The sequence below is a fragment of the Ailuropoda melanoleuca genome, chromosome 4 (genome assembly GCF_002007445.2).
Source record: "Ailuropoda melanoleuca isolate Jingjing chromosome 4, ASM200744v2, whole genome shotgun sequence".
NCBI lineage: Eukaryota > Metazoa > Chordata > Mammalia > Carnivora > Ursidae > Ailuropoda > Ailuropoda melanoleuca.
In genome coordinates, this window is record NC_048221.1 from 131010257 (window position 1) to 131025914 (window position 15658).

The window sequence follows — 15658 nt, forward strand, 5'->3', positions numbered from 1 at the left end:
TCTGCCCCTCCCCCTCCCTCTCTAAAAAAAATAAAAAGAATTATTTGGAGATGTTAGCAAATTTGCTAGATACAAAATCGGTATAAAAATTAATTCTATATCTACATACCAATAATAAAAAGTGGAAATTTTTATTTTTTAAGGAGCATATCTTTATAATAGCAACAATAACAATGAAAACCCTAAGAAAATTTAGGAATAAATCTCACAAAGATATGCAGGGTCCTTATGGAGAATATTATAAAATTTTATTGAGAGACTGTTAAAGAACAATGAAAGAAAATGAAGAGATACACAATGTCCTTGGGGAAAAAAACTCAATATTGTAAACTTGACTATTCTCCCCATATATATGCAAAGATTCAGTGCAATTGCAATTAAAATCCATACACAGTTGTGTGTGAGAAGTGAAAAAGTGATTCTAAAATGAATTTGGAAGAGCAAAGGGCAATAACCAGACATTCCTGAAAAGGGGTCAAGTGAAGAACTTGGTAGGAAGAAGAAAGAAGAGGAAGAAGGGAAGTAGGAAGAGGTGGAAAGGGAAAAGGCTATAGAAATTATGGGAACACTGGTACTGGTTCAGGCATAGGAAAAAAGGGTCGCAAATTAATGACAAAGTTAAAACTGCTGACGAGTGGACGAATGACACTGTTCCTTAACAGATCCTGGAGTATTCGGTTATCCATGTGGGACAAGAATTGAAGCTGGATCCCTACCTCACACTACACCCACAATCTATTCCAAGTTAACTAAACACTTAATTGTAAAGGTAAAGCCATAAAATATTCAGAAGACAGTGTCTGAGAATTCCATTATGATCTTGTGGCAGGAAGGGATTTTTAAAACAAGAAAGCACAAAATACAAAGGAAAAGACTGATTAACTTTAAGCTTTAAAACATAAACTTTTATTCAGAGAAAGATACTATAAAGGGAGTGAAAAGACAAGCCTCGAATAGAAGATACAACTTGCAAAGGTTAATATCCAGGTTATAGAACTCCCACAAACTAATTTTTAAAATGAAAAAAAAAGTTGAACGAAAGACATGAATAAGACTTTCATGATAGAGGAAACACACACACAAAACCCATAAAATTATGAAAAGACCCTCAAGCTCTTTCTTAATCAGGTAAAAGTCAAGTAAAACCACAATGAGACACTGTTCCAAATTCAGCAGACTGACAAAATTTAAAAGTTGGTCAAAAAGCTGGCACAATTTGAAAAATAAAATCAACTGCAGAGCATTAGATTCTAACCCCGAGTATGAAGTGAATTTCCATGAGTCCATATGGATATAAATAAATGACTAAATGAGTTAATAAATGGGAAGAAGAGACAAATCTCCTACATACAAGAATAAGAACACATTATGTAGATATTCCACTCAAGAGATATTGCATAACTCCCATTGCTTCTGTGTGGGCTGCACATAATGACTTTCTCCAGAGCGTACAGTATGGAAAAGGGAGCAAAAAGAGTACGTTTATAGAAGACAAATCTGGCAACACTACTTCAGCTGGGTGGTCAAGGTCAACAAGTCATGTTGGCCGTATGTATATACCCTTGATATGACCTCATGTAAGTGGCACTTGACCTCTGTGATCTTCTTCCCCCCAAACCTGTAACTCCAATATGATTGTAAGAAAAACATCAGACAAATTCCAATCAACGAGCATCCTACAAACTCCCTGACCAGCACTGCTGCCAACATCAAGTTCCGCAAATGGTAGCCTGCGGCCAAATCCAGCCTACCATCTGTTTTTGTAAATCAAGTGTTATTGGAACACAGGCACACCCATTCTCTGCATATTGTCTACTGCTACTTTCCTCTACAACGGCAAAGTAGTCGTGACAGAGACTCTGTGTCTTGCAAAGCCAAAAATATTTTCTTTCTGGCTCTTACAGAGAAATTTTGTTGGCACCTTCCATCCTCAAAGCCAGCAAGGGCAGGTCAGGTCCTCCTGTGCTTGTAATTTCTCCAACTTCTCCTTATGCCACATCTCTCTGACTGCAACCAGAGAAAACTTTCTGCTTTTAAGAGCTCATGTGATTGATCAGTCCTATCTGGGGAATCCAGAATAATCTCCCTGTTTTAAGACCTGGAAACCTTAATTATATCTGCAAAATCCTTTTTGCTACCTAAGGTAATTGTGATTTGACTATGAAGGTCTTTGAGAGGGTCATTCTGCCAACCCCAAAATTCACTGGGAAAGAATTCACCCAGGACCTGCGTGACAACTGCACTGCCCAGGGGTCACCACCCCGACAGCAGGCCCCTGACACACATGGCTAAACCATCCTGGTTCTTTCTTCAAATCTCAAGTAGCCTTACTATCCTTCAGTTTAGGCAAAAGGACCCATTAATTGGTTTTGGCCTATGAAGTGAAACCCATTTTATTATCCTGGCATAGGACCCATCACAGAGCTAGAATTTGAGAAATACCATCTTTTAACTATGTGACCTTATGCAAATCATTAACATTTCTAGGCCTTCGTTTCTTTCTCTCAAAAATGGAGATAATGCCATTTGCCTTAACCTTCCTCACAGGACTGTGTGAGAATCATGTGAAGGGAGGGGAGCAAAAAAAGACCATTTAAGAGGCCTATTATAGGCCAGGGATTGTACCAGATTCTTGGCTGCACGATTCCATTTCATCCTCACACCAGCCTCGTAGTGTGGCTGTCACTCTGCCTATATAACAGGCGAAGAGGACGAAGCTCCAAGACGCTAAGTGACTCATTCGAAGTAACACAGCTAGTAAATAGTCCAGCGGGGATCCAACCTCTCAGCTGACTCAAAGCAAGACCCCTCTCCTGGACGGATCGATTCCCCATGGTACATTACACACGCAAGAGATTACAAGGGCGAAAGACCTAGAGCCGCACCCCTCACCCGGTGGTAAGTGGGGAGCAGAGCTGCTGTATGTAACCCCCACCCTTGCCAGGTTCTCAAGTATTTCCACACCGAGTTCTTCGAAGCCAGTGATAGCACTTCTCTCTGTTCTTATGCCCTCCAAGGACAAGAGAAGACTAATTCAGTCCAACAAATGTTCTGGCCTCAGTTTACGATTCGTGTCCAGATGTCTAGTTCTCCAACATCAAACTCCTCTCAGTTCAGAAACCGCATTTGGCTAGATTTTTGGTGGCCTCTCTTTCCCTACACCAGCCACCCAGACCACTTGTCTCCTTCTAGCAATTCTAACTCACCCCCTCCCCAGGGGGTGAGTCCTGGGTCAGCCAGCTCTCCAGCTCAGTCCTGCAGACTACTTCACAGTGAATCGGGCTGACCCATGACAGTGACCGCTGCCATCGTCACGGCATCATTTATTACGTGCTCTTTCTTATTATTGTCTTTAGTCTCAATTAATCCCCATAACAACCTATGGCACAGGTGCTCATGTTAAAGATGGAGCCACTGAAGAACAATGCAGCTGGGTAACTTGTCCCAGGTCACACAGTTCATGAATGGCTGGGTCAGAATTTAAATCATTGCGCAAGATCAGGAGTTCTCAGTTCAGGCTACTGGAAAATTTGCTTTGAAGCAACGCTTAGCCTGCAAACTCTAATCTCTTTTCTTTGTTGGAAAGACTCAAATGAAGTCAAGGTCTCCTTGGTGATCATGGGGCATGGGGGAGCGAAATCTGAAAGATAGGGATTCTGTAGTATCCAGCAAAATCATGAAAGGACAAGATTTGTTTCGTGTCTTGGCCCTACTTTTCCTTTTCAGTCCCCTCTTTGGTGACCATGGAGTTCCCTGGTCAAGGTCACCGGGGTCCTGTCAACCCTGGCTGCAAATCCCTGTTCTGCCAGTTGGGAACTTCCAGCAAAGCTCTTAATTCTTCTCTATTCTAGTGACCTCATCTGCAAGATGGAGATAACAGCACACATACTTCGCAGCAATGGTTCTCGAAGTGCGGTCCGCAACCACAGTGTCAGCATCACCTGGGACCTTGCTCCAAATGCACCTACCGAATCAGAAATTTTGGAGGTGCAGCCCAACTCTTTGTATTTACAAGTCCTCCAGATGATTCTGAGGCACACAAAGACTGACGACCACTGCTGTAGAGGGTTATTGTGAGCCTTCAATGAGATTAAGCCTATAAAGAGTTAAGCTTGGCACATAATTCCAGACACTGAAAGATCAGAATACTTCAGATTCCTTTAAAAACAGGAGGAACTATGAATTGATGAGTCATCAACACTTTAGTGTGAACTAGTTTAAAATATTTTGTAGGAAGTATTTGTACAAAGCAGTGAGATTTAGTAGACTGGTTGGTTTTTTTTTCTCATTAAAAACAACAACAGATGGCAGAACTGGGGCTCAAAGAGGTGAACGTTTTTTCCAAGGTTACCTGGAGAGAAATCCAGAAATACAATCCAGACTGACTCTGCTCTTGGTTCATTTTCCAGCCCCCACATTCCTGTTTAGCATTAACTACAGCATCCTAATGGGAAGGGAATTAATCAAGAGCTCATAAAGGCCCCAGCACCAGCTCAGGCCAAGCATAGGGACTGAGGAGCTGGCTGTGTGCTAAAAATCTGATTCTCGGAGGCCGAATGTCTCCTGCCTGAGGAACTGACTAATTGTTCTTGCATCTGCCCTACTTGCTGATGAGGGCAAGAAAGTGTGACCTTCATCTGCAAGAAGGCATTCATCTCTCAATCCTGCTAAAAATAAAAGAATCATTGTAACTAAAACCCATGCGAAGGCCAATTTAAACACATCTAAATAGGTCACGCACTGTAATTCTTTTACCGCACTGGCCAGCTAGTGTTCATAAGGTGACAAAACATACTTGCAGGTAAAGGAAGCCTGATCCGTTTTTAGTCTGAGCTGACAAAATGTGCTGGTGTGGTGTCACTGTGTGGGAAGGACCCTGTGGCCACAGTTCCGGGGCAGTGATGCTGGAAGTCAAGTTGTCTATGGTCACTGCAGGGTTGAGATATTTTTCCTCTGTATCAGGGATCAGGCAACATGCAAGATGGATGGGGTTGGGGCCTCAAGGGAAAGGTGGAGTTGCTCACTGAGACAGTCGCCACGTCTGACAAGAGCTGAAGGAAAGGCCAAAAAAGCTAGAACATTCTCTCAGCCCTAACTGTGAATACACCGAGGCATGAGAGAGGTCTGTGTCTGCTGGCTTCCTGGAGTCTAAGAGTAAGGCCAGCCATTCTGAGCAAGATCTGGAAACTGGCCCAGGCAGTTGGGGGGATGAGAGGATAAGCAAGGGCATGGACTGCATCTGCCAGCCAGCCACAGTCGGGTTAAAAACCCCATATTATGGGATTCCTATTGCTTTATGCACCTTACCATTTGTTTGTTTGTGTCTCCCTAAGGACTTCCCTTGCGTTCAGTGCAGTCTTTTGAAAGTTCTAGCTCACCTCAGATGTGCTGGCAGGAGCCAGGAGGAACTCTCATGTCTACACTGGTACCTCAGTATTCTAGAAGCCCCCAGAAGGGGCCAAAAGAGTCCAAGCAGCCCATAAGGGAGGAGAAGCCTCAGGAAGAAAGGGCATTAACTTTGGAGTTCTGAGTGGTATTTTATCTAGGGCAGTGGGTTTCTACAACAGCTAAAATCTCTACATCTGTCGAATAGGATGAACCCTGGTATATTCATCATTTCTTAAAGCATAATTTAATTTCTACGTATAGCCCAGACATTCCCTTATATACTGCCCCAAGTGGCAGATCAGAGAAGACCCACTCCCTGCACCTTGTACCCCTAGGAAGCACACATGTTGAGGGAAGGTACCCTGGCAGACGGGCAATTTTGCACACACGAACAGGATCCTTCTACCGAGAAGCTGTCCTGCCCCTCCCAAGGCACGGGATCTCCTGCGGACAAGGGGGAGCGGTTCCGCCTCCTTTGTCCAGTAGCCAGTGTAGCTCATGAGTAGAGGAAAGTCACCAAGACCTTCCTGAAAGTCAGCCTGTGGACTCTGATCACTTTCTAAGTCTGTCCGTAGTTCAGAGAGGTTTGCGGTCTGCAGGATCTGGGATCTCAGGTAGAAGGAGGCTTCAGCTGAGCCAGGAGGAGTTTCACCATCGCAAAGTCGGGTTTAAATTAGTTCCTCAGGCAGGAGACAGAGTGCTGCTCGGTAGTTGTCCCCAATGCGAAACCGAGGCCCAGAAGGGGGGTGACTTTCCAGGCCAAAGCAGGTGAGCAGGACATCCTCCATCTTCTCTCTCAAGGAAGGACAAAGGGAAGAAGTCAGGACAAGAGGGGGCAGGACAGAATAAAAGCAAAAGCAGTGAGCACAGACCTGTCACTGGCCCTGGCCCCTCCCACCAGCACCTCTGATGAGCTACACTGGCCAAGCCTCGCTGGCCAGACCAGGGAGGTCCTGCGCACCCAGAATGCCTTCGCTCCTTCTCCATTGGGTAGGATCCAGCGGCTGCCTCTCTGCCTCGTTGTCTCGCTCACAGCCTCTGCCTTGGGCGGCCCTGTAGGCTTCCAACCTACCTGTGTGGCCCTCCCAGCAGCTCTCATTTCTGCCCTAGCCAGGTCTGCCCAGCACTGCCCCTGACTTCACCAGCAGGAACTCTCGCCAAAGATCAAGCCCAGGTACTTTGTCCAGCTACGGATCCCTGAGCAGTAAGTTCAAAGGTGCATTGTCTCCAATTCCATTTATGTTCTAATATAATGGAGAGTGCTCTGAGTCACAAGAGAGTCAATGCCAGTCAAGGACATTATTCAAGTTATATACATTCTCTAAGTTTCAACTTCCCCACTGGAAAATGGGAGAATTAATAATAAATGCCCTACCTACAGAGCTATGGTGAGGACCGGTGAAAGGCATACATGACATTGCCTACCTACATCTGGCACGGGCTAAAAAGCATCTTTGGTTGGTAAAAGAATAGCTTTTCCCTTGTCTAGTGGGGGAGATAACCCTGATTCTGTGAACAATGTACTTTTTACAACTCTGACAAATATTACCTTCAAAAGCTTAGCCTCCGGATTATAATTTAGGTTCTGGCATTTTCACTTTGAGACATAACGTTAAATGCTCTAGCTCCAAGAGGACCTTTTGAGGAATGCCTGGATAGGTCACTGCCTAGGGACACACAGCAGTAGGTGTGTGGGCCAGAATTTGCATCCACACTTATCTCGTGCTTTCCACCACATCTATATTCTCAAAGCGTGGGCTGAGGACCATCTGTACCGGAGTCACCTGGGAAGCTGGTAAACAATGCAGATTCCAAAAATAATTGAAAGCAGAGTCTCAAAAGAGATTTATACACCCATGTTCATAGCAGCATTATTCACAATAACCAGAACAGCAGAAGTAACCCAAGAGTCCATCACCAGGTGAATGGATGAATAAATTGCGGTATATACATGCAATGGAATATTATTCGGCATTAAAAAGGTGGGAAATCCTGACACATGGGGGATGAGCCTTCAGGACATTATACGGAGTGAAATAAGCCAATCACAAAACACAAATACTTAGAATCCACTTATATGAGGTAGCCAGAGTAGCCAAATACATAGACACAGAAAGTAGGATGGTGGCTGAGCCCAGGGGGAGGGACGAAGGGGGAGTTAGCACTTAATGGATACCAAGTTTTAGTTATTCAAGGTGACAAGAGTTCTGGAGATGGATGGTGGTGGTGTTTGCACAACAGCGTGAGTGTGCTTCATGCCACTGAACTGCACACTTAAAAATAGTTAAGTTGGCAAATTTTAAGGTGTGTGTATTTTACTACAATTTAAAATAACTAATTTTTTAAAAATGCAGATTCTTCAACCCACTGTGGATTCTCGAAATCAGAGTTCCTGGACTCAGGACCTGTCTTAGGACGTCCTGCAGGCGATTCTACCGCTCACGTAGATGTGAAGGCTGCCATTTGGCGCACGCACAGCATCTGAAAACCAGGACACGTACAGCAATGCACAGGCGGGGCCACTCACAAGAAACTTACCAAAATGAATAGAAGAGACCATTGTTTTCATGCTAACTGGAATCATGTGATCCACTTTTCTTTTGTTTGGACCAGGCATGCTGCTAGGTGCCTTCTAGCCCCAACACTCGCAGTTTCCTGATACCTCTAGCATTTTCTGGTTACATATGCTGGCTCACCTCTCATTCTGGAACAGGATCACTGCCTGGGGGTACTGAGGTCCTGCCTGCCCCTCTGTACTAATTAAAACCCCTTTGCCAAACAGGCACTAAGAGAGAGAGAAGTATGTGACTTCTGGGAAGAGGGTGCCTGCAGTAATCTCCTTCAAGGCGCCAGCCACACAGCGTGTCTCTGCTTCTCTTCACCAGTCCAGCCATTCAGGCTGCCAAGCTCACCTTCTCTGATAACCCAGAACTCGGGCTGCAGGATGGAAAGTGGACTGGGGTGGGGAAGATGGGGTGCAGAGGGAAGGGTAGATGTGAGGCAAAGACACTGTCCCAGGTGAGACTGTGGTGTCTTAGTGAGAGTGTGGCTGGGGGAAAGAAAGAAAAGTAGATTTGAGATGTATATAGAAGATAAAACACTCAGAATTCTGTCTAGATTGGATATTGGATCCAGGAGAGCACAGCTGTGGTGGGAATGGCCTGCTTTTTGAGGGGATATAAATGTGTCCCGTGGACTAAATGTGTGCCACGTGGGAAAGAAAGAGCTGGAGAGGAGCCATCTTCCTGAAGAGGGGAAGGGACTCCAGCAGCAAGAAGCCGGAGGTAAACGCTGACATTCTTAGAGGCCAAGGAAGTCACATCTGACTTCCATCCTTGGCTCCACTGGCAACCAGTCCCCATCCTTAGGTGCTCTCCAAAAATCACCTCATTAACATGACAAAAGACACCCTTATAGCTCTCATCACTTAGGAAAATTCAAAGGTTTGAGGAGCTCTGTGCCAGGAACTGGGTCCAAGACCAAATATGTGTTTCTTCTTATAAATCACAGTATCACAGCTGGGAAGTGAAACATGGAAAAAGTGAGCATACAGCACTCTTTTGAGTAGTATGGCTGGTTAACATGGTTAAAGAGGTTAAAGTTTTGCAGGTAAAAGAGGGCTCATTTTTAATGCTTGAAGGTGTATAATGAGAATAATCAAAGAGAGAGGAGAATCTTCTAAGGAATTAAGTCTCTAAGGATGTGACAGAACCTAGGGCCTTTGGAGTGAGGCCTTAAATAGGAGCAGGACCACCTGCTAGAAAGGAAAGCAGAGATACATACGTAAGAAACCAAGTCAGTGCGTGGATTTAGTGCTCATTACTGCCCCACGGCAGCTGTCTTCTTAACGGCGTGAATGTCCATAGTTACTTAGCCAAAGAAGGTTCGGGTTAATGGTGAGTGTAAGGAGATTGGGATAGGATGAGGGGTACATGAGAAGTGAGGACAGGGCAGGGGTGGGGCAGAGCCATGAGGGGAGGTAATTCTTTAGAGAAGGTGTCTGTGGATAGAAAGAGATTGTGTGATAATGGGCTGGCAGAGTGGGCTCATGGAAATGGTTGTGTTTTTTTTTTTTTAAGATATTATTTATTTATTTATTTGAGAGAGGGAGAGCATGAGCAGGGAGAGAGACAGAGAGAGAGGGAGAAGCAGACTCCCCGCTTAGCAAGGAGCCTGACTCAAGTCTCCATCCATGGGATCATGACCTGAGCTGAAGGCAGAGGCTTAACTAACTGAGCCACCCAGGCACCCCTGGTTGGTTGTTTTTAAGGACTATTGTTTGTATTAAGATGGGAAAAGCCTGAGCGCATTGAAATGTTGATGAGAAGGTCAATTCAAGAAGGAAAGGCCAAGAATATACTGGAAAGAAAAGAAAATGATCTAAAGGCGAGTTGCCCCAAGGGCTGAAGAACAGCAGTGGAGGAACTGGTCTTAGAGTGAAGGAGGGGCACTTCTTTTTTTTTTTTTTTTTAATTTTATTTTATTATATTGTGTTAATCACCATACAGTACATCCCCAGATTGGAGGGGCACTTCTATACAGCAGAGATGCATGAGAAAGGATGGGACGAGAGCAGATGAGTTTTCAGATTGGAGGAAAAGAAGTTGTAGGATTTCCCTCTACAGCTGCTCCAATTTCCCTTTAGAAGTAAAAGGAAACATGTTGAGAGTGAGAAGAAAAACAGGGTTTGAGAAAGCTACAGTTGCTAGCTCACATTAGCTAACAGAGCATCTACCAAACAAAGGAGTATCTATAAAACAAAGAGAACAAGGAAGAGGGGAGAGAGCTCAGGAGGGAGGAAGAGGGATAGAAGCCTTGTGGATTTCCTCCCTTGTATTTTATGTGCCCATGGACCCTGAATGGCATTCATCATGGGGAACTCTATAATGCACTGAAGAACACGCTGTCACAAATGAGCATTTTGTCAAAATAGCCCATTTTAGCAATGGAAGGGGCCTTGGAGATTTCCTAATCCAATATCCCAGAAAATTCATATCCAGATTGGGGAACTCTCACAGATGGGTGATGGCAGAACCAGAATTAATAATACCATGTCACCCACACCCAGACTATACTGGATGCCTGCCCCATGGCCGGACCCCACAAGGCAGGGACTCATCTCCGGCCAAAGAGCAGCCGACTGAAGTGAAGTGTTGGCAGGAAGGTGGACTGGCTTTCTCCTGCCCAGACTCTGCCACCAGGCCTTGCTGACGGGCTTCCCCTGGGTTCAGGCAGGCAGTCATTGAGCGCCCTCTGCCTCTGTCTGCGAAAGTCTGCCTCACTGTTGGGTTCAAGAAGTTCCAACAGTGATTAGCAGAACTCGGAAACCCATGGGACTGGGATTCCAAGCAGCCTCATTTAACAGGTTCAACTCCGTGATGAAAAAGAAGTGGCTCTCAACTGGCCTGGACGTTCTTTCTATCTCTGCTGCTTTGCTGGGCGATGTCAACCCAGCCTAACTTCTTCATGACGTTTATGTGTGATCACCTCTGGCTACACACGGTGTGTGCTTCCAGCGCGTCTCAAAGGGAGGCTTTCAAAGTTGGCCTGGCTGGTATTTTGAATTGGGAGAGAACGGTCCTCAAGTCACAGTGCTCTGACATTTCCGCCTCATCACATCACATCCCATCACATTTCCGCCTCATCACATCTTTCCCGGATCCTAAAGGCCCCGGTCTCATTTTACAGATGGAAGAATTAAATCAGGTGACACAAGCAACACCAAAACACTTCCGTCATACCCCCGAGGATGTTTATAATCAAGAGGGGTTTCAAATTAGGGCATACAACAGCTTTTATTGTTTCTCACCATGATATGAAGGCACTTTGGCACAAAATATAATTGTGCTCGCAAGCTTTTTGGGATTTGTCGTTTCCTTTTCATTTTGCCTGATTGCGGTAACTCAGGCTCCCATCGATCATCATGGAAGGCAATGTCTCAATAGTCATATTGTCTGACTGTGAATTCAGCGTGTCCAGAAACCAAGGTCCCACCATTGTCTCAGAGAAGCTGTCAGACAAAGGGCAAAGCCCACACCACCGTCACCAGAACCTAATGGGGATTCCATCTCTCTGGGAGGATGGAACAAATTGCTTCCTTCTATGTGACAATAATAACAGCCACAATTATTGTTCTTGGAAATGGAAGGCCTAGGATATGGAACCAAAAAAAAAAAAAAAAAGGACAATGGAAAACTAATATATCATTAACATGCCTTTGGGGAAGCTCCTTTGGCAACTACAAATGCATTATCCAGGACAAACTTGAAGATAAGAATCAATTTAATTAATTTTAAATGGCTTTGTGCATTGAAAAAGCCAAGGACTAAAGAAAATGGGAAGCTGGTTCAGATGTTTTCTGGGGAGAGAACTGTTACAGAGAGAAGATAGAGTTCTGGGAATGGTCAACCCTCTACCCCCGTCAGGGAGCTTAGGGCTGGTTTTCAGCTCCACAGTCCTTCAAGAATGAAACCTCAGTTCACAAGCGTGAAAAGCAGAGCTGGTATTAAAAAGACCTGACTTCAAACCTTGATGCTGCAATTCATTCATTGGGCAACACGAGCAGGTTACTTAACATTTCTAAAGGCTCACTCTACAATTGATGGAACATTTCCATCATGACCATTAAAGTATGATATCAGACTCTCCAAACATTTCCCTGAAATTCTCTTCATTTATCATAGATATGCTTGTGGCGCACCTGGCTTATTTCATTATCTGCTCAATCGTCTGATCCCATAGTACTTATCTGATCTACATGGTGTGCACAAGCACGTGGTGGTCGATTGGTGGGTCTATCACAAAGCTACCTGTCTGTCCAAGCTCCACACCTAGCCAAGGGACTCAAAGGAAACAGAAGGCTCCACCTCTGGTCTCTGGGAGTTTTCCATCATATCCAAGAGATGAAACGTGCAAACCCAAGGAAAGTGAAAGGCCACACAGGGCCATCTGTGTTTCATGCCCTGTGAATGGCACATTTTTTGGTCTTGGAATAGAGCGGAGGAAGAAGCAAAGGAAGAAGCTTCCTCGAGAGGAGGGCTAGACCTGAAAAAGGATAGAGCTCAAGTTATTCCCTGCTGACTTAGACGGAAGGACAAAATAAAAGACAGATGTATTTAACACCTCCAGCCCAGAGCCCAGCAGATGGGAGGAGCCAGTTTTCCCAGATGGGTTCAATCTCCACTGCATTCCTGAAACCATCCAAAGCCTCCTCCATCACCAAAGAGGGACAGTGACACCTGAGCAGCTGTCTGCCTCTGTTCTCGAGAAAGAACCCTGGTGTCGGGACAAGCCACATCCCCCCAAAAAGCACAGCCAAAGAACTTGGTTGGAATTAGGTTGGTACCCCTCCTGTGCACCAAGGTTTGAGTCCTGTGGGCGCACTCAACCGCAAACCTAGGACTTCCAGGGCCTAGTGGTCAATCCAAGCCAATACCAGAAACAGTTCTTAAGCACTGTGTCTAGCAAGAAGTAGTATGATGAGTAAAAAGATTATGAAGAGCTGGTATCTGCTTTAAGGAGTTCATAGGCCAGCATGAATCAGAAAAGTATACATAGAACTACCCTGCGAGACCAAATAAGTGAGTAACAGAAGAAATGTGTGCTTTTGAAGTTCAATGAAGAAGCCATTAGAGCATATAGGCAAGATCAGGGGAGGTCTCTTGCAGAAGTGGCAATGGCATCTCTGTTTCTATTCCATCCTCTATAACCTGGAAATAATACATGTACCCATATCATAATATTATAAGAATCAAATAGGTTTCCAATATTACAAACTAAGGCACATACTATTAATATTAAATATTAATTTTAAAAACCTGGCACATACTGACTACTCATTAACTTACTAACAGAGGATGACCTTGGAGGATGGGTAGCAACTTATAGATAAAGATGAGGGGTGGGAGAGTTCAGTCTATCGTCAAAGCAAAGGTCATATCTGTTCTTACTCAACTGCTTATCTCATAACCAGGGAGAAAGGAATCAGAGATGAAAAGGCATCTGTGAGAGATGGGAATGTCAAAGGCGTGCCCAGGAAGCAGTAAACATTCTGTTGGGAGTGGAACAGCGCTTTACATAGAACAATGGGAGATGAGGCACAGAAGCAGTTTGGGGAGGGCCTTGAATGCTGGTCTGGAGAGTTTGCACAAATTCTTGGCCCCCGCCCATGCTTCCATTACAGAAAATAACCCAGTCATCCATATCTTCTGAACCTGGCAAGCCGTGCAGATGGACCCAGTTCTGAGTGTGGCATCACCACTTAGCCATTAGAATGAACACAGTCTGGAGCATCAAAATTGAAAGTTTGCAGCAGAGGGAGTCAAAGTTATTGATTAGCGCTTTCTTTTGTGCCTAGTGTCTCCTGGGTTGGACACACATTAGCTGCATCTGTCTGAGAAACCTCGCCTCCGTCTCACTCAGCAGGATAAGGAACGGGCAGACTGTACAATCCGAGTGCCAGGAGAATGGCTGGAGATGCACACTTTAGCTGGCAGTATAGAGACGCATAGCACTTAGGACCAAGTGCAAAACTCCTTTTCAGGCAAACCTGCTTTTGCTGGAGGAAAAGAGTAAACACAAGATCAAGCAGCATCGCCAAGCAGTCAAGAGGCAAAGAGCCATCAGGTAACCAAAGGGTGGGTCTAACGTCAGTGCTCTCAGTGGAAGACCCGGGGACAGGAGGTATCCGGAAAATCAGGAAGGAGTCAAGGAAGGCATCACAGAAATGGAATCTAGATGGTTGGAGAAAGACTGAGGGAAGGGGATATGAAATCTCAACAACCTATCCCATCCATTTATTTATTAACAAATATTTAATGAGCATCTGTTCTGGGCCAGGCACTGTGCTGGGCAATAAGCATGCTAGGGTCCCTGTCTTCATGAAACATACATCAAAGTGGGGGGGGGCAGAACAAAAATAAAAAGGAACATAAATATGTAATCAAATATCACAGAAGAAGGACTATGATGGAAAACAAATTTAGGTCAAAGGAATGGAGGCATGCTATTATTGATTGAATGGTCAGGGTGCTTGTTTTAGTCTGCTTGGTCTGCTGTAACAAAACCCCAGAGACTGGGAGGCTCAAACAACAGAAATTTGTTTTCTCACAGTTCTGGGGGCTAGAAGCCTAAGGTCAAGGGGCTGTGGGGTTGGTTTCTCCTCTGACGTCTTTCCTTGGCTTGTAGATGGCTACTTTTCCACTGTGTCCTCACATGGTCTTTTCTCTGCATGTGCACATCCCTGGTGTCCCTCTGTCCACAATTTCCTCCTTGTATAAGGGAATCGGTCCAATCAAATTAAGACCTAGTCTAACAGCTTCATTTTAACTTAATCACCTCCTGAAAGGCCCCATCTCAAGTACAGTCACATTCAGGGGTACTGGGAGTTAAGACTTCAACACATGAATTTGTGGCAGGGGAACAATGTGTCCGATAACAGTAGGTCTTTTTGATGAAGGGACATTTGAACAGAGCCTGGGGTGCCATTATGAGTTGAGCTATGAAGCTACCTGGGACAAGAGAGAACAGCTAGTACAAAGCAAGTTCACCATGCTCTAAAAACAGTCAGTGAGATGGGCATGGCTGCATAAAGTAAGTAAAGAGAAGAGTGAGAGATGACAGTGGAGAGGTAGCCAGGGACCAGATCACATTGCGTTTATGAAGTGAATTGAATATGGTTTTTGAAATTTGGGGAAAGATTTAGAGGGTTTGGGGCAGGTCAGTGATACATTTTGACTTACATTCTAAAATACTTATCCTGGGTTCTGAGCTGGAAATTGGCAGTAAGAAGCACGAGTGGGAAAAGGGAGACCAATCAGGAAGCTATCATCATTGTCTGGAAAAAAGAGGCTGGTGGCTTGGACCAGAGATTATAGGGAGGTAGTGGTATTTTTATCCTATCCAGTCTCCAGTCCTCATGCTGGGGGTACAGTCAGGTGTGTGACAAGATAGAGTTAGAAGACAGCTCGCCATCTTTCCCTTCAAGGAGATAAGGAAAAACCAGGGGCCAGCTGTAGACTTGTCACAGAGTTAAAATGCAGTCAATTTGCAAAGGACTTGAGACATGGAATCTTAAAACCACACTCACTCAATTCCCCAAAGGCCCATCAACCCTATACAGTTACTGGTGAGTCAGACAAGGAGCGTGAGCCAGGCTTCCCACTGATTTATGGCAATCCTGGAGATTAAAAAGCATAGCTGAATAAAAATTTCCACAGTCAACTCTCAGCTAGCCACACTTTTGGAGCAGAAAGGTTGTGGATAATCCAAA

General features: G+C 44.8%; 1 long non-coding RNA gene across 1 annotated transcript in view; it reads right to left on the reverse strand.

Moving 5' to 3' along the window:
- Nucleotides 1–237: 237 nt before the first annotated feature.
- LOC117802054 overlaps nucleotides 238–15658 on the reverse strand; it is a 51204-nt gene continuing 35783 nt past the window's right edge. Inside the window, exon 4 of the long non-coding RNA XR_004625084.1 lies at nucleotides 238–6183. This is a non-coding gene — a long non-coding RNA (uncharacterized LOC117802054). The remainder of the gene's footprint in view (nucleotides 6184–15658) is intronic.